The sequence below is a fragment of the Equus quagga genome, chromosome 9, assembly GCF_021613505.1.
Source record: "Equus quagga isolate Etosha38 chromosome 9, UCLA_HA_Equagga_1.0, whole genome shotgun sequence".
NCBI classification, from domain to species: Eukaryota; Metazoa; Chordata; class Mammalia; order Perissodactyla; family Equidae; genus Equus; species Equus quagga.
The window spans coordinates 38,165,508-38,185,809 of record NC_060275.1 but is presented as its reverse complement, the minus strand read 5'-3'; positions in this window follow the sequence as shown (position 1 = coordinate 38,185,809).

The window sequence follows — 20,302 nt, the reverse complement described above, 5'->3', positions numbered from 1 at the left end:
CATGGGATCTTCCTGTGGCTGGCTCCTGGTCCTTGCAGTCTCCTTCTCAGTGACGCTGCCTCAGAGAAGCCTTTCCTGATCACCTAGTGTAAAGGAGCTGCTCAGTCACTTGCTAACACACCAAACCTCTCTTTTTTATTTATTTTCAGGGCACTCCTTACTATCCGACACTTTCTGTTTATTTTTGTTTATTGTCTGTATCCCAGTACTTGACTACAGTTCCATGAGGGCAGGACCCTGGTCTGTCCTGTTTATTGCTGTATCCCCAGCACCTAGAACCTAGCATAAAGCTGGCATTTAATAAATGTTTGTGGAATGAATGTAAGTATGAATTTTTTTTTACTATGAATTTTGGATATTTTTTTCTGTAGACCAGTGGTTCTCAATATTATTGTTCTCTAGACTTCTTTACATTTAAAAATTACTGAAGACCTGAGTTTTTGTTTTATGGGTTATGTCTGTTGATAGCATATTAAAGATAAAAACCTAGACATTTTTAAAAAAATTAATTCATTTAAAATAATAATAAACCCATTACATGTTAATGTAAATATATTTTTATGAAAAATAAGGGCTTTCCAAAATGAAAAAATTAGTGAGAAGTGTGGCATTGTTTTACATTTGTGCAAATCTCATTAATGTCTGGCTTCTCAGAGCTGGATTCTCAAATCTTCTTTTGTATTCAGGCTTTTATGATGTCACATGTTGTGTAGCCTCTGAAACTCAGCTATATACTCATGATGGAATGAAAGTAAAAAGGCCGATAGTGACTTGGTGTTAGTATACAAATAGTGTTGACCTTGCAGATTTCTTAAAAGGATCTTGAGGATCCCCAGAGCGGGGATCCTTGTGCTGCCATTTTAAGATCTGTTGTTATAGGTGGATGGTTTTCAGACTTTTTAGTATCAGGAGTATGTTTTCAAATAATATCTTCTGCCAAGCTCCAGTGTATAGAACAGGTAAAGGTGGAGCTGTTTGGGTTAAAGTGCATATGTGTTGGGGATTAGGGAGGAGGGAGAAGTCCCTGGAACCCTTCTTTACCTTCTTCCTCATTCCTGGGCTAAGCTGCTAAATTGGCCAACGGATTGATACCTCCAGGGTGGGGAATGTTGTGTGAGAGAGAGTGAGGTGCAGGTGAGCATCCTGTGGGGATTTTCCACTCTACCATAGTTTAGATTTCACTATTTTATTTAATGGTTTTTTAATGTATCACAGCTTACTCCATTTTAAACATTGAAATACTAGTATTACTATTTTATAAAGGCTGTTTCCCCTTAAGTATATGGTCATTGGTTTGCTTTTATTTAAACAAGCCAAAAAGATTTAGTTGCAACCAGGGACCTAATTTTGTTTCTAAGGTTTACTTTTCCAATTTTGTGTAAGTAAGTAAGAAAATTTACTGAAATTTGCAGCAACCTTATAGAAATATTTATGTCATTAAACATTATCTGAGGTTTTTTAAAAGACAATTTGCTCTCTTTGTACATCTGAGAGTATGTAAAATAAATTCAATCAAGGCCCAGTATATAGTCAGACAAAAGTAAGGAAGTGGAGGAAGTCTAATTCTACTTGCCAAATACAGGAGGAATTCTCCACGGGCTGGAGAGTGGAGGAGGAGGGCAGGCCGCTGGTGAGAGCAAGACTAGAGCTTTGACAGTGCTTTAACCATCATTACCACTAGCTGATTTTAGTATGTTGCTGTGTTAAAATGCAGTTATTTGTCTGCCTCAGGAAACTGTAGGTCCTGTCCTTTGGGAGTTTTATCTGACAGACAACATAAAGTGGCCATGCTGGAACATTAATTCATTACCATCATTATTTATTATGGTATCATTAAAAAAAAATCATCTATTGTATATAATTATAACAGTGTTTATATAGAGTATAAACTCTAGCTTTATTGTCTACCTTTTAAGAAATGGAAGGAAAAATCGAAGAATACAGAGAAAAATCAATGACAGAATTACAGGGCTGAAAAAGTACTGTCTTGGATTTGGACTTAAATATTTCAAGGTGTGATTTAATAACTCAACTTCATACGTGATTCTTATGAAAAGAGAAAAATCTATTTTTTTTTTGTTTTGAGGAAGATTAGCCCTGAGCTAACTGCTGCCAATGCTCATCTTTTTGCTGAGGAAGGCTGGCCCTGAGCTAACAGCCGTGCCCATCTTCCTGTACTTTATATGTGGGACACCTACCACAGCATGGCTTGCCAAGCAGTGCGGTGTCCGCACCTGGGATCCGAACGGGCGAACCCCGGGCTGCTGAAGCGGAACGTGCGTACTTTACAGCTGTGCCACCATGATGGCCCGAAAAAGCTACTTTAAAGAGTTATAAATAGGGCACATCTCCGTAAAAGATAGATGAGATATAATTGGGCAAATTGCCTTCTAGATTAGGTTTAACATTCAAAAGAACTGCCTAATAATGATACCAATTAATTTCTAATTATCTTTAGAAATATGAAAGAGAATTCTCAGCTAACCATTCTTTCAGGAAATATTTAAGTGCCTACTTTGATCCCATCATAAGTTTATTTTAAAATTTCATTTATTTTAATTTAGTTTTTGAATAGGTAGCCTCATAACTTTTTGAGCAGCATCTCCAATTATTATTAAAATTTTCCCCTATTTCTTTGAAGTGGATGGAGTCATGTAGTGTTAACATGTCTGTAGGCTGCTGGCCATCCTCCTTCACATCAAAAGAAGAGGAAAGTACTCAGAGTTTCTTACGATTTTATGTTTAATAAAAATTACTTGGTGGTATGTTGTTGGGAAATACTTAATGTTTTAGTAATAGCTAGCTTGTTTAAGATTGCAGCCCTTCTACTCCTGAGCTTTCTACCTGACTACTTCTTTCCATTGCTCTTACTACCTTCTATGATATAAATCAGTGTACATACGTTTATTCTTTGCTGTCTGCATCTCTCCTTCCACATAGGGTCTTTGAATGTGTTCATCTTTGTTTAGTTTACTGATACGTGCCAAGTGCCTAAAACAGTGTTTGGCACATATTTGTTAATCAAATGAATCATTTTTCCTTTGGCTTTTAGAAGTAGAGGTACATTTCTTCTGGGGGAAAATATTCAGGCAGCAGACTATTCACAATGTTTAGAGGCTTCAGTTTCTGGTAGTGTGGCAGAGTAAAGATTAAAAAAAAGTCCTCCCATATGAAACATTAAAAATGCTGGACCAGATATTCAAAGATATTCAAAATACCGTTTTTTTTTTTTTTTTGGTGAGGATGATTGACCCTGAGCTAACATCTGTGCCACTCTTCCTTTATTTTGTATGTGGGATGTCGCCACAGCATGGCTGGTGAGTGGTGTAGGTCCATGCCTGGGATTTGAACCTGTGAACCTGGGCTGCTGAAATGGAGCATGCTAAATTTAACCACTATGCCACTGGTCTGACACCTCAAAATATCTTTTAAATGCATAGTTGAGCTGACAAGCAAGTAAGGAAACTCCTCAGAGGTCAAAAACAAGAAATCTTGAATCCAGGGAGGTAAGCTAATGGTGATACTGGCTGCTATGCTGGGGGTGCTGGTATCTGGAGATCCCTGAAAGCCTAGAGCTTTGGATTTTGCAGGGTGACCGTGGGTCTAGGGATCAAGAATCTAGGTGAGATTCTTGCAAGATCAAGCAAGGTAAGAAGTAAGATCCAGAGACCCTTGTATAAAGCTGAAACTCCCTCAGAGGTGTCAGTAGGTAAACTAGGAAAAAAATTTAAAACGTGTCCCACAATGCAGGGGTCAGTAGGGGAAGTGTGGGGTGGGGTGAGTAGGAGTTGGATAAGGAGGGTTGCCTGTCTTAGCTTGTTTTTTATGGGAAAGGTAATATGGTCTTCCCTGAGAAATTATCACTACCAGTCCACTCTCACTGGATTTGGGGTTGGAGCTCATACTACCTGAATGTCCAATACAAAAAAACCAAAGCCATGAATTTAGTGAAAAGTGTTCTTGAGTTGTTAGGACTGAGAAGCAAATCACATCTTCTTTGGAGGACTATAGGAACATAGACGTCAGAGAATTGACACAGGTGAAGTTTCCAGGAACATGAGCTTACAATTAAAAAAAAAAAAAAGTTAAAAACACTTCAAGTAAGCCACAATGAGTTAATCAGTAGAACTAGGAAATCATATAGTCAGACATTCAGAAACTGCAGATACTCTAGTTGTCAGATACAGAATTAATATATGTTTAATATGTTCAGAGACCATAAAAATATGGGCTAAGGAGCAAGAGGCTATCAAAAATAATTAGGCAAGCTAAATTCAGTATATAAAGGAAATACTACATATTGAACAAAGGGTTTATTCCAGGAAGGCAGGTTTGGTCCTACATTAGAAAACCTATTAATGTAATTATCCACATGGACAGTTTAAAACTGGGGGAAAAAAAAGTGTCCAAAAAGATGCAGAAAAAGCATTTATTAAAATTCAACACTCTTTTAGAATACAAACTCATACCAAACTAAGGATAGGAGAGAAAGTCCATAACTTGAAAAGGACATATACAGAAAAACCTACAGCAAAAATCATACTTGATAGAAAAACGTTAAAAGTATTTCTTTAAAAATAAGCAACAGTATAAGGATGTCCCTTGTTACCTCATCTGTCCGGCACTGCACTGAAGCTATTAGTCAGTCAGTAACGCAAGAAAAGTTACAAGGCTCTAAGGAATGAACAAAATGGTTGTCCTTGGAGTTAGTATGAATATTTTCATAGAAAACTAAAGACCACGTATAACATTTTTAGGATTTATAGGAGTTAGCAAATTGCTGAATACAAGGTCAATATAGCAAAATCAGTTCTATTACTCTAACTTAGCAATTCACAATAAAAAAATGTAATAAAAATATTTCACAACAGTCAAAAAAAGCTACCTAGGAATAAATATAAAAAGAGATGGTAAGACCTTTATATAGAAATTTATAAAAGTGTATTGAAAGACATTAAAGAAGACCTAAACAAATGTGGGGACATACCTTGTTCGTAGGGAGAGAGACTCTCTCTTGTAAATATATCAATTAACCTGTCATTAATAGATGAATTCTTTGCTGTTTCAATAAAAGCTCTGCAGGATATGATTTCATTTGTTTGTTTTTATGGAACTTGACAAATTAATTATAAAATTTATTTGGAAAAGTGAAAAGCCAAGAATAGCCAAGATATTTCTGAAGACACTTGTCCTACCGAACTTTAAGACTCAATGTAAAACTTCAGTAATTGAGATTACTCAAGGCAAGGATAGACAAATAGATGATGGAATAAAATTGAGGGGAAAGCAAAACTGTACGTACATGGAAATCTGATGTATGACACAGCTAGTATTACAAATCACATAAGCAAATGGAATACTCTGTAAATGGTGTTGGAATTATTATTTAGCCGCATTGATAAAAGTGGTTTGTTACCTCACACCGTACAAAAACAATTCCAGATGGATTAAAAACTTAATTGTGAGAGGTAAAACTTAAGCATTCAGAATAAAATATTAGAGAATATTTTATGACCTTAGCCTTTCTTAACTAGATGCCAAAAGCACAATTGCTGAAGGAAAGGGTTAATAAACTTGGCTATATTAAAATTAAGATCTTTTGTTTCTTGTTTACAACAAAAAGAGTATGGAGACTAGTCACAAGGACACAAATAGGAGAAGATATTTCTAACACACATGATTGACAAGGGTTTTTTAAAAATCACAATATACACATGTGTATGTCAATACATATATATATATGTCAGTGTGAAAAAGATAAATGGACAATAGATAGGAAAAGCCATTTCATAGAAGAAAAATGAGTAGCCACTAAATGTCAACAGAGAAATGCAAATTAAAACTACATTGACAAAATTATAAAACTTGGACAATATTAAGTATACCCCTGCAATACTCTATGGCAGAAGTCAGCAAACTTTCTGTAAAGGGCCAGATAGTAAATATTTTAGGCTTTGCAGAACATACAGTCTGTTGAAATTACGCAGCTTTGCTGTTGTAGTGCAAAAGCAGCTGTAAACAAATGGAATGGGTGTGGCTGTGTTCTCATAAAATTTTGTTTATAAAAATAGTAGTTTACCAACCCCTGATCTATGGCACCAAAGTTGGTGAACTGTTAATACATCAACATGGACGAATCTTAAAAATATAATGTTGGATTAAAAACGTAGCAGAATATGACGTTATGATTCTACATATGTAGATTCCAGACACAGACTATAAAGAGTTCAGATTTGTGGGTTTTACCATGATTACTGGGACTAACTTGACTTGAATTCTGAAGTTTGAATTCTGACCTTGACAAAGTCTCTGTGAGTTTGGGCAAATTACCTGACTTTTTAGTATCAGTTTTCTTATCTGTGAGGTGATGAGCATAATAGTACCTAGCTGATTGGGTTGTTGGGAGGATTATGTTATATAGTGCCCCTAAAAGTGCTTAGCACATAGTAAGTGCGCAGTAATTGTTGCTGTGCTTTCCTTCTCCTCCTTTAACTTCTATCCCTATTAAAAGAAAGGATAGCCTTTCTTGCTTTGGGAACTCTAGGTATTTTTTATACAGCCTTGCACTGCATGTGGCTAATGTGGCTAGTGGTAACGCTTGAAATATCCTCACCCAGAAGTCTTGAGTAATGTTTAAATTTCTTTCATTTAGCATAGTTTGTGAGATGCTCTGATGTTTTACTGTCTTGTTTAAATTACCAGACTCACTGTAGCTTGCTACATACTTGACAAAAATAACTTCCAGCGTCACTTAACCTTCCTCTGTAGCATTGCGGAAAACTCCTTTCTCAGAACTCTGTCCTCTTTTTGGTTTTATGTGCCACTCTCCAGATTCTTCTCTGACCTCTCAGACCTTTCGGTTCTCTAAATGTTGATGTTCTGCCCACTGCTAAAACTTATGACTGTTCAGTTTCCTCAGCTGAAAAATGAAGACAAAACCCACTTGAAAGGGTTGTTAAGATAAAATTTTCTAATGCATAATCATCCGTAGAAGAACCCCATACCTAGAGATTCTGATTCATTTATGCTGGGGTGGTGTCTGGTAGGAAAACAAATGAAACTTCATGAGTAGTTCCTCTCCCATTTGAGCAGTGGTGATGTATGAATGTAATGTGTATGGCACATGGAAGGCATTCAGAGAGTTTTCCCCTCAGTCTTCTGTCTGTGGTTGCTGTTCTCTATACCCTTCTGTCACACAGCCTAGAATCCTTTATTACAGATATTCATATTGATTGTCTTCTGTCTGAGGACAGTAACATTGTCTAACTCATCTTTGTTCTCCCTGGGTCTGATGAGCCGGGGTCTGATGAGATGCTTGGTGTGTAGTAAATAGCTACTTGTTAAATTGGAGTTAAATGAATGAATATATTCATGCCTTGATTTTATTCACAAAACAGCAATGTGTGCGATTTTTGGCCTGCCAAAGTAGGATGTTAAATCCATTCATAATCCTAACTTAGCTTTCAGCTCTCTGAAACAAACTTGAAAGTTACTTCTTTGTATTTCAAAAAGTTCTAACATATATAAAAGTAGAGGAAACAGTGAAATGAACCTCCTTAAACCTCTATCCATCTTCCACGTTCAGCAAAGGTAAGGCTTGCCACGTGTGCCTTACCTCTTAATTCCCCCCCTCGCCTAAGTATGGTAAAGCAATATGAGACATCATGTTATTTCACCTCTAACATTCTTGAATATGGGTCTTTTAAAAATGAGAACATTTTCAAATCTATAATACTTTTATCATTCTTGGTAAGACTAACAATTGCTTAATGTCGTCTAATACCCAGTCCGTAGTGATATTTCCCCAGTGGTCCCTAAAGTATTTGTTTGAATTTGGTTTGTAGATTCAAAAGTCAAACAAATCACACACTGCATTTGGTTTTTATGAAAAAAATCCTTATGAAGAAATAATACCTAGCTTTTGTTGTTTCTCTCCCTTTCTCTTTTTTTCTTTCTTTTTTTTTCTTTTTAATAACTCTCCCTCAAGGTTCAGGTTCTTTATAATAAAACCATAAACTTTGCAGTATCAGGTGAAGGTTTCATCTTCTCTTTTAAGACTGTTTTGCTGTTCTTTTTTTGGTAATCAAGCACTTAATGTATATAGGACAGTAATGCAGTTGACAGCAGAGCAAAATGCAAAACTGAAAGTTCTAGTTAAATTTAGCTCTTCTCTGTAGTGCCGTTAGGACTTTCCATTAAATCTGTAAATTATTTTATATTTGTTAAAAAGTATATGCTCTTTGATAATGTTTAAATATGTTTTATATACTTTATAGTTATTCCTCTGGAATTTATGGTTGTAAGAAGGAAGCTAAATCTAGGGTGTAACATAGTGTGTGTTTTGAAAAATCTACTAATGGATGAACTTAATTCTTAAATTCTCCAAAGCTTAAGTGGAGAAATGTCATCTGCAAAAATGTATGTTTTAGTTATATTTTTATTGGTAAAAAATAAAAACGTGTGTAACTGATGTTTGTAAGGAGAGATAACTCAAGTGTTTAGAGATTTTAGCAGAATACCTTTTGAGAATTAAGTGGAATTTAAAAAAAATAGTGCAGAAGAAATGTTTTGAGTTATTTATGTGAAGTAAATAGCAGGATTATTTCAGGGGCTTTTTCAACAACTTTTCTGTTAACTTTCTATTATATTGTTAATATTGTTAAATGAACGACATCCTTGTTAGAGTGGTTTTTTGGGTCTGAGAGCAGGAAGCAAAATCTATCATCTGCTCCCAAAGAGCTAAAAAAAATTCCAAGGAAAGGCACCTGGCATGTTATTTTCTGGTATGGATCTTAACTAGTATCAGTGCAGAAGCCATCTGAGACTAGGGGAAGACCGAATTGAGGGAGTGAGACTGAGAATCGCTATTCAGAGAAACGAGAGGCAAAGGGCCAGCAAGTTGAGTAAACTCCGCAGGAGAGAATGCAGAACAACCGCTCAAGTTATAAGCTAAGAAAAGAAGTTAAGTGGTATTAAGGAGAAACCAAATAAGAGAGAAACCAAATTAGGAAAAAAACCCACAAAAACAAAAGCTGATGTACCAAATTGCTGACTAGTTAAGAAAATGAAGGGTATGTGTATTTTGCAGTGTGTGGTACCTATGATAAATCTATAAAGTGGAATTTGTGACTGACTAGAGTATCTTTCTGTAACACGCTAAAAAATGAACAAGGGTATTTTTTGTTTTGTTTTTTCACATGGTAACTAAATACTTCAGGACATTATCTTGGGCCAAAATCTAAAATCTATCCCTATCCCAAGTTTCTGTTTCATTTATTCTGTTGAGCAAACTTTAAAACTTTTTAGATCCCAGAAGGTCACTTAAGTTAATATCCAAGTAACATCAGACAGTATTTTAGGTGAAGTGGTTCTCAAAAGAATCATCATGTTTGCAGTTGTAAAAGACAAATTTCTTCTGAGCGTGCTATTGTCCTTTGATATTTTTTCTTCCTTCTCTCTTCCCAGATGATCCAGTTGTAGAGGAGGGAAAGTATGGCCCTGAGCTTTGGGGAATGCATGGAGAAGGAAAAATAGGGAAAAGGGAATGACAACAGAGATTTCCATTTAGTCTGCAAATGGGTTTGGTCTTTCTCATCCCTAGGCGAGAGCCAAGAGACTGTGGGCTCTTACAGTCTTGTTTATTATCCAAACTAGCAGTAGCGGTGCTGGTGGCAACAGCATAGTAACTGTCTGCACTCTGAGTGTGTGGTTGGCCAGTTTCTTGTGAATTCTTTATCCACTCTGGTTGGCCACCTCATAAAGTATACATGTTGTTTTGGCATTTTGGTTTGATCTATGGGCCAACAGTTGTCTGTGGGTGAACATTTGAGAATGTCTGTTTAAAATCTGAGAAATAAAAGATTTTTTTTAATAAAAAATTTTACGTATATAGAAGAGTACAATAGGAGAAGATAAGGAACAGTCATGAACCCACATTTCCCCTACGTCTTTTCTTAACGTTTTCCGCTATTTACTTCTGTGTCAGTTAGCATAGGTTTGGTTGCATCTAAAAGATCCTTTGCACCTCTTCTTTCCCCCAAAAAGGTGCTTTAAAGAGGTTTTTAAAGCACCTTTAAAACTCTCAGGACAAGGCAGCTGTATGATCATGAAGGACCCTACTCCTTTTTTCTGCTTTGTAATCCTCAGTTTGTGGCTTTCTTTCTCAAGGTCATCTCATGGTTGCAAAGAAGGTCCCTGCAGCTCCATTCTGTGTGTTCACATTCCAGACAGAAGGATAAAGGAAAGGATAAGGGCAAAAGGGCTGATGGCCCAGCGAAGTCAGTCCCGTTTCAATACCTTTCCCCGTAGCCCCACCCAGTGACTTTCTGATTTAATCTTACTGGCTACATTAATTTGCATGGCAGGCTAGGATATGTAAATTGTCACTATTAGTAATATAGTAGTTTGATTTGTAAGACAGAAGAGGAAAGTAGATATTTGGTGAGCAATAGCAGTCTGCTGCAATTTAGATCTATTAATTAATTAATTTATTTATTTATTTTAAAGATTGGCACCTGAGCTAACAACTGTTGCCAATCTTCTTTTATTTTTCCCCTGCTTTATCTCCTCAAACCCCGCCGTACATAGTTGTATGTCTTAGTTGCGGGTCCTTCTAGTTGTGGGATGTGGGACGCCGCTTCAACGTGGCCTGACGAGCGGTGCCGTGTCCGTGCCCAGGATCCAAACCCTGGACCGCTGTAGCGGAGCGCGCGAACTTAACCACTCGGCCACGGAGCTGGCCCCAATTTAGATCTTTTATATAAAAAAAAAAGTTCCAATATGCTTGAAGCCCTTCCCTCCCTCCTCAGAAATAACCATAGCATACTATATATAGCATATAAATTTGGTATATTATTTGCATGCATATTATTCTGTCTTTACAAATGTTTGTGTCCATGAACAGTCTTATTTTAATATGCTTTAAAACTGCATAAAAATGGAACATACTGTACATATCTTGCATATTGCTTTTTAAAATTTTTTTATTCAATATTGCTTACACACGGTGATGCACATAGCTCTAGTTTAATTTTAACTTGTATATATTCTGTTATGCAGTTCATTTATCCATTTTCTTCTTGATGTACATTTAGGTTGTTACTTTTTTCCCCATTGTAAACAATGCTGCAGTCTTTGTACGTGTGTCCTTATACATGTGTGCAAGATTTTCTCCAGGGTATGTACCTAGAAATGGAATTACTGAGTAAAAGAGTAGTGCTTTCTTCAGCTTTGCTAGATGTTGCCAGATTGCTCCACAAAGTGGCTGTGCCAAATTACAGTTGGAACAACGTTGTATCGGTGTCCCATTTCTTTATGCCTTAATAACATCTGTGTTTTTGCCAGTCTGATGAGGTCACATTTATTTCCTTGAATACTACTGAGGTTGAGCATATTTTCATGTGTTCATTGGCAGTTTATGGTTCCTTGTCTGTGATTTGCTCATTCATACTTTTTGGCTGTTTTTCACTTGTGTGTTACTGTTGTTTGTTTTGATTTGGAGAAGTTTTTAATACGTTCTGATACTAATCTTTTGTTGATTATTTCTATTGTGGATATTTTCCCCTAGTCTTTGACTTATCATTTAACTGTCAATGATGTCTTTGGTTGTATTAAAAAATTTAATTTTCATGTAGTAGAAATTATTCATTTTTTTCTTTTATGGTTTGTGCTTTTTGAGTACTGTTTAAGAAATTCTTACCTATCGAAGGTTGAAGATATTTGCCTTTATTTTACTATAAAGTTTTAGAGATCTGTGTCCTTAAATCTGTAATCCACCTGGAATTTTTTTTGTATGGTGTGAGGTTGGACTTTTATTTTTATGTGTGAATGAACGTTTATTAACTAGCCCATCCTTTTCGTACTGATTTGTAGTGCCGTCTCTGTTGTATATCAAGTTTGCATGTTCATGTGGGTCTGATTCTGGACTCCATTCTCTTTCATTGGTCTTTTAATCTATCTCGGTCCATGTATCCCACTGACTTAATTAGTATAGCTTGATATATGATAGATGGAATTCTCTCACCTTATTCAAAATTTTGTTGGCTTTCATGGCTTGTTCTCCCTTGTGATTTTAAGATCTGCTTTTAAAGTTCTGTGGAAAAAACTGTATCGACGGGGGCTGGCACTGTGGTGTAGTGGTTAAGTTCGTGTGCTCCACTTTGGTGGTCCAGGGTTCTCAGGTTCGGATCCCAGACGTGGACCTATGCACTGGTCATCATACCATGCTGTGGCAGCATCCCACATACAAAATAGAGGAAGATTGGCACAGATGTTAGCTCAGGGCCAATCTTCCTTACAAAAACAGAAAAAACAAAACTATATTGAGATTTTGATTAGAACTGTATTAAGTATATAGATTAATATTGAGAGGATTTCCTTCTTTACTTTAATAAACCTTCCATACATGAACATGCTATCTCTTCATTTTTTTAAAGGTCTTTCTAAGCAATTTTCTAGTTATTAGCAAAAGAATTCATTGAATTTTTTATGTTGATCTTGTATCCAGCAACCTTCCTGAAAGTTCTCATTAGTTCTAATTGTCTTTATTTTCTTAGATTTTCTATAATTTCTTTTTTTTTGTTTTGTTTTCTTCTAATTCTTAAATCTTTTATGTCTTTTGCTTGTTTTACTGTTTCGGATAGGACATCTAGTACATTGTTGACAGGAAGAAATGGTAGAAGACATTTTTGTCCTTTTCCTAACTTTAAAGGGAATGCTTCTGATATTTCACCAGTAGGTATTTTATTTACTGTAGATTTGGGGCAGATATCCTTTATCAGGTTAACAAACTTCATTCTTATTTCTAATTTCTCAGGATTTATTTTGTTTTTGTTTTAAATATCACGTGCTTGGTTGTACTATTTAACATAAAATGTAAGTCCCTTGCAACTCTGTAATTCCGCTTACTCCCACCTCTATGCTTTGCTCTAATTTTGTCATATTTTACTTCTTCATATTAATAAATTGTACAATACAAAGTTGCAATTTTTGTTTCAGTCAGCCGTATGTCTTTTAAGAAATCAGGAGGGAAAAAATAGGCTTTTATATTTACTCACATAGTTACCATTGCAGATATTTTTCATTTCTCCTTGCGGATCTGAGTTTCCATCTGTTGTCATTTCCCTTCTGCCTGGAAGAACTTCCTTTAGCATTTCTTATACTTCAGATCTATGACAGATGAGTTGTTCTGGCTTTTCTTTACCTGAAAATGTCTTTGTTTCATATAATGAGAAGTCAGCCATTTTTTCTCTGTATATAATCTTTTTTCTCTGGCTGCTTAACATTTTTCCTGCTTTTTCATTTTCAGCAGTTTGAATATGATGTGCTCTAGTTGTGATTTTCTTTGTAATTATTTTGCTTAGGGTTCACTGGACTTGGATTTGCAATTTTATGTTTTCCCCAAATTGTGGACATTTTCAGCTGTTACTTTTGCAGGTACTTTTCTGCATAATTTTCTATCTGCTGTGGGACTGTGACTTCACATATGGTAAACTTTATGGTATTGAACCATAGCTCACTGAGGCTCTCTGTTTATTAAAAAATTTTTCTTTCTTCTTAGATTTTCAGGTTGGATAACTGCTTTGGTCTGTCTTTAAAGTGACTGACCCTATATTCTGTTATCTTTAATCTGCTGTTAAACCTGTCAAGTGAGTTTTCCATTTCAGACTTTGTATTTTTGTGTTCTGCATGGTCCTATATGGTTCCTTTTTATAGTTTTCATTTGTTTGATGAGAGTTTCCTCTCTTCATTTATAGTTATTAAGTTCTTGAAGGTATTTATAGTAAGTAGCTGCTTTATTTGTTAACTAATTCCATCATCTGGGTAATCTTGTGTTCAGTGTACATTGACTACTTTTTTACTGACTGTGCGTCACATTTTCCTTTTCCATCTCTAGCAATTTTTAATTTTATTACTGGATATTGTGAATATGGTTTTGTGACCCGCGACTCTGTTTTCTCCTAAAGAGTGTTAATTCTTTGTTCTAGCAGGCACTCAACTGGCTAGACTTAAACTCCAAACTGTTTTCCCTGAATTGGGCGACAGCTCAGTTCTTTGAGCCATCTATCCGTTGCTTTTCTTTGGGGCCTCTGGAGTCTCTCCGTGTTTTGTGGTTCAGGGCGTAGCTAAGAATTGTGGTGGAGTTTATATATATATTTCTGGAGTTCCCTCCTTTCTAGGATTTCCTCCCTCACTTTCCAGTTGCTCTACTAGCTCCAAACTTCATCCTTTAATGCCACAAGCCAATGTGATTGTGATTTCCTTCTTGAGTTTCAACTTCGCTACACAGTGTTGGCTGGTATTTGCCCTCAGGCAAGCAGCTATGTAAAGGCAGATCTCACCTATATAGTTCCCTTCTTTAAAGGGTTGGTTTCTCTAGTTTCTGCCTTTTAGTTTCTCCCCACTGCTTTTAAATAGTTGTTTTTATATTTCGACCAGAGTTTGTAATTGTTGTTTGTGGGAGGATTATTCCAGTGTAAGCTGTTCCACCTTTCTCTGTGTAGGTATTTATTCCATGCTTTCACTTTTTTTTTAAAAGACTTCATTTTTTTAGAACAGTTTTAGGTTTGCAATAAAATTGAGAGGAAGATACAGAAATTTCCCATATGTTCCCTATGCCCCCATGCACAGCCTCCCCCATTTTCAGCTCACCAGAGTGGTATGTTTTGTTTTTTTTTTTTAACGAAGGATAAACCTACATTGTCACATCATAATCACTCAAAGTCCATAGTTTACCTAAGGGTTTGCTCTTGGTGGTATATGTTCAGTGGGTTTGGATTAATGTATAATGACATATATCCATCATTATAATATCCTCCACCCCTGGCAACCACACTGATCTTTTTTTGTCTCCATAGTTTTGCCTTTTCTAGAATGTCATAGTTGGAATCATACAGAGTGTAGTCTTCTCAGATTGGCTTCTTTCACTTAGTAATATGCATTTAAGGTGACTTCATGTCTTTTCATGGCTTGATAACTCATTTCTTTTTAACACTGAATAATATTCCATTATCTGGATGTACCACAGTTTATGGATCCATTCACCTAGTGAAAGACATCTTGGTTGCTTTCAAGTTTTGGCATTTATGAATAAGGCTACTGTAAACATCCACAGTCAGGTTTTTATATGGATAGAAGTTTTCAGCTCCTTAGGGTAAATAGCAAGGAGCATGATTGCTGGATGATATGGTAAGAGTATGTTTAGTTTTGTAAGAAACTACCAAACCATCTTCCAGAGTGGCTGTACCATTTTGTATTCCCAGCAGCAATGGATGATAGTCCCTGTTGGAAGAGAGTTCCTTGTCAGTTTTTGGTGTTGTCAGCATTCCGGATTTTGGCCGTTGTAATAGGTGTGTGATGGTATCTCGGTGTTTTAATTTGCATTTCCTTGATGACATATGATATGGAGCATCTTTTCATATGCTTATTTGCCATCTGTATATCTTCTTTGGTGAGGTTGCTTTCACTTTTAACTTTCCTGAATCCTTATTTTTTTTTTAAAAGATTGGCACCTGAGCTAACAATTGTTGCCAATCTTTTTTTTCTCTTCTTCTTCTCCCCAAAGCCCCCCAGTACATAGTTGTAGATTCTAGCTGTGACTGCCTCTGTTTGTGCTATGTGGGATGACACCTCAGCATGGCCTGATGAGTGGTGCTGTGTCTGCGCCCAGGACCTAAACTGGCAAAACCCTGGGCTGCCGAAGCACAGCGCTAACTTAACCACTTGGCCGTGGGGCCAGTCCCTGAATCCTTATGTTTTTGGTGTATGTCTCATAAATAGCATGTAGCTTTTATTTAAAAAAACATTTAACAACTTATCTTTTAATGGATACATTTAGTCTTTTAATCTTCGTTTTAATTACTTATGTATTGGGACTTATTTCTGCCATTTCATTTTGTGCTTTCTATATTTGTGTTTTTTTAATGATTCTAAATATTCTTCCCATTTTATTTTTAATTGATTGATTTTCTTATTCTTCTCTTTTTCAGCTTTGGTTTTTAAGTTATACATTCCATGTTTACTTAATTAGTTGTTACTTTTTAATTTTCAATAATACTTGATCTTAAGTCTAAAATTAATCAAATATCTCTACCCTATACCTTAACACAACAACGTTAAAATGCTTTTATTTCTGTTACCTTTATTCCTTCTTGCATGGTATTGCTTTCTGGTATTTTCATTCATTTAACCAATAATTACTGAACTCTTCAACCATGTGCCAGGTACTCTTCCATGGACTGTGGTCATAGCATTAAACAAAATACCATCTCTGCACTCATGAAGCTTACAAGATAATTAAAAAAATAATTAATATATATTATCTTGTAAATTAGTGTTTGGTGCTAGAATGGAAAGTAAAGCATTAGGAAGGGATAAAGTATGGCATTGGGGTGGAGATGCTATTTAGTATATGAGTTTCTGCTGTCTTCAGACATTTCATAAGATTTTTAGGGTTCAGGTATGAAAAACATAATTCCCGTGCTGAGGGAGTTTGCAGTCTAACCAAAGAGTCCCAGGAAGAAGATACAGATGGGGAGCCATCAGCACGTGGTGGGTGAAGCTTTACAACTGATCAGTTTGGAAAGGGGGTTGTGTAGAGTGTCAAGCAGCCTGAGGACAGATCCACTGCAGAGTGGGATGAGCCCAGTAAAGAAAATTGTGAAGCATGGTCAGAAAAGGAGGAGAACAAGAGACAACCCTGAGAGCCAAGAAAAGAAGAGGTGGTATTTTATTTATAGCCTGCCTATTCCAAAAATAAGAGATTGAGACATCAAGTAGAATGAATCTGAGAGAGACTGGTCTTGGGGCCGGCGCAGTGGCATAGTGGTTAAGTTCACATGTTCCACTTCAGTGGCCCTGGGTTTGCCGGTTCGGATCCTGGGCATGAACCTATACACCACTTATCAAGCTATGCTGTGGCCGGTGTCCTACATATAAAACAGAGGAAGATGAGCACAGATGTTAGCTCAGAGCCAGTCTTCCTCAGCAAAAAAAAAAGGATTGGCAGCGGATGTTAGCTCAGGGCTCATCTCCCTCCGAAAAAAAAAAAAAGAAAGAGACTGGTCTTGGTAGTTAGAACATTAGAGTGACTTGATCAACAAATGGTTGCATTGAAGTGAAGCCAGACTACACTGGGTTGAGGAGTTGAGAAATTAGAGATAGAGAATAAAGACTGTTTGCACAAAAGGTAGTAAAGGAAAGAAGAGAAAGCGATAACTTGACGGAAAGAGAGCAGCATTTTGGAACTCAGGGCTGAGGTTGTGTTTTGGCAAAAATACAGAACAAAGCCTTGGAGATTTGGGGGACTGTATGGCCAGAAAATAGTGTGGGCCCTTGGCCTGGGGGAGGTTCCTGATGGATCCTTGACTTCCCAGAAGGTGTTCCCCAGGATTCTTGAGATTTTCCATTGTTGATGGTGGCAGTGTATTTCCTAGTGTACTGAGTTCATGGTTGGGAGGAAAGATGTAAATTTTCTGAAATCACAGTGTTTTTTTGTAATGAATTGGCATTTGTATTAGAGATAAAAGTAAAAGCCTGAGAAGACTTCCCCTGACCATTGCTCTTCAAACTCCTCAGGGTGATAGTCAAGATTTCCCCTGGTCTGAACACACCCCTTCAGTCATATCTCCCAGTTTGTCTGTTTTCTGTCCTCTAGACATCCCCTGCATTTTCCTGCCTCCCTATTTTAGCTCACACTGTTTTGTCTGTTTGAAATGTCCTCTTGCCTTTTCCTAACTCAGACAACAATTCCTTGGTCATTCTCCACCACCAGTTTCCCTCCATTGTGCATTGTAGCCCCTTTTAACTTGGCACCTCTCGCAGACATACAAAAGCATTTTGTAAATTGTGCAGTGCCACACAAACTTGCCTTGTTATCTCTCCCCCTAAAGTGCAAGCTGGTTGAGGACAAGGTCTGAGCTTTTTTCATATTTATGTACATCAGGCTACTTAATGTAGCGTCTCGCACATATTTGATATTTGTTAAAGTTTGAATGAATTAGGGGTATGTGATTCTGTGATAGATTAAATAATGCTGTGTCTAAGATAGGCATGTTATACACCAAGTTTGATTTTGTAGCTATTACATTTATGTTGAAATTGTGCTTCTATGCAATCTCCTCTAAAAGTAGACTCCTTAATTTGGATCCTCCACTGATTCACATCTTCATTTTTTTCTTCAGAGGATACGTGCCCATCTAAATCAATAATTGTAGGTTGCAGAGTGGTGTATTGGGATGTTTTTGCTGTAGTAGCAAAATACTCAGTTAAACAATGAGGGCTTTATTATCTCATAACAAGAAGTCCAGACATAGATTTCAGGGTTGGTCTCTTCATTGGCTTCATGGTATCATTAGGGTCCCACATACTTTCCAAGTTTGCACTTTGCCATCCTCAGCATGTTGACGTTGGCTTCCCTCATGACCTCAAGATGGCTTTTGCACTTCTAAGTATGCTATATAAATGATAGCCAAAGGTGGAAATGTGTAGTTTCTCCTTCAGCATCTCTGTGCGGGAACATAACTTTTCCTGAATGCTTCCCAACAGATTTCCCCTCAGGTCTGATTGTCAAGATTTGGTCACTTGCACTGGCAAGAAGAATAGGACAGCCATGATTCACTTGGACCAATCAAGAATAGGTTGTCTAGTGGAGAATGGTCACTTGAATTCAGTTGGGGGTCTAATGCAGTAAAAAACATGGGGGGCTGAGGGTGGTATAAGGAACAAGCAGTATCTGCCTAGGTGGTATCTATGTGCTTTTGGCCTTCCCACCTGGAAAGTTAATATCCTCATAGATTTCTAAGAGGAAGAAAGATACTTTTTAAAAAAAAATTTTTATTGAGATTATGATAGTTTACAACCTTGTGGAATTTCAGTTGTACGTTATTGTTTGTCAGTCGTGTTGTAGATGCACCACTTCTCCCTTTGTGCCCACCCTCACTCCCCCTTTCCCCTGGTAGCCACTAATCTGTTCTCTTTGTCTACATGTTTAACTTCCACATAGGAGTGGTGTCATACAGAGATTGTCTTTCTCTATCTGGCTTATTTCACTTAACATAATACCCTCAAGGTCCATCCATGTTGTTGTGAATGGGACGATTTTATCCTTTTTTATGGCTGAGTAGTATTCCATTGTATTTATATACCATATTTTCTTTATCCAATCATCAGTTGATGGGCACTTAGGTTGCTTCCATGTCTTGGCTATTGTAAATAATGCTGTGATGAACATGGGGGTGCACGGGACTTTTGGAATTGCTGACTTCAAGTTCTTTGGATAGATACCCAGTAGTGGGATGTCTGGGTCATATGGTATTCCTATTTTTAATTTTTTGAGAAATCTCCATTCTGTTTTCCATAGTGGCTGCACCAGTTTGCATTCCCACCAGCAGTGTATGAGGGTTCCTTTTTCTCCACAACCTTTCCAACATTTGTTACTTTTTGTTAAGGTTATTTTTGCCATTCTAATGGATGTAAGGTGATATCTTAGCATAGTTTTGATTTGCATTTCCCTGATGATCAGTGATGATGAACATCTTTTCATGTGCCTATTGACCATCCATATATCTTCTTTGGAGAAATGTCTGTTCTTGTCTCTTGCCCATTTTTTGATCGGATTGTTTGATTTTTTTTGTTGTTGAGCTGTGTGAGTTCTTTATACATTATGGAGATTAACCCTTTGTCGGATATACGACTTGCAAATATTTTTTCCCAATTAATGATGGGTTGTTTTTTTGTTTCAATCCTGTTTTCTCTTGCCTTGAAGAAGCTCTTTAGTCTGATGAAGTCCCATTTGTTTATTCTTTCTATTGTTTCCCTTGTCTGAGAAGACATGATGTTTGAAAAGATCCTTTTAATACTGATGTCAAAGAGTGTACTGCCTACATTTTCTTCTAGAAGCCTTTTGGTTTCAGGTCTTACCTTTAGGTCTTTGATCCATTTTGAGTTTATTTTTGTGAATGGTGAAAAAGAATGGTCAGTTTTCATCCTTTTACATGTGGCTGTCCAGTTTTCCCAGCACCATTTGTTGAAAAGATTTTCTTTTCTCCATTGTATGCCCTCAGCTCCTTTGTCGAAGATTAGCTGTCCATCGATGTGTGGTTTTATTTCTGGGCTTTCAATTCTGTTCCATGGATCTGTGCACCTGTTTTTGTATCAATACCATGCTGTTTTGATTACTGTAGCTTTGTAGTATGTTTTCAGGTCAGGGGTTATGCCTCCAGCTTTGTTCTTTTTTCTCAGGATTGCTTTAGCAATTCGGGGTCTTTTGTTGCCCCATATGAATTTTAGGATTCTTTGTTCTATT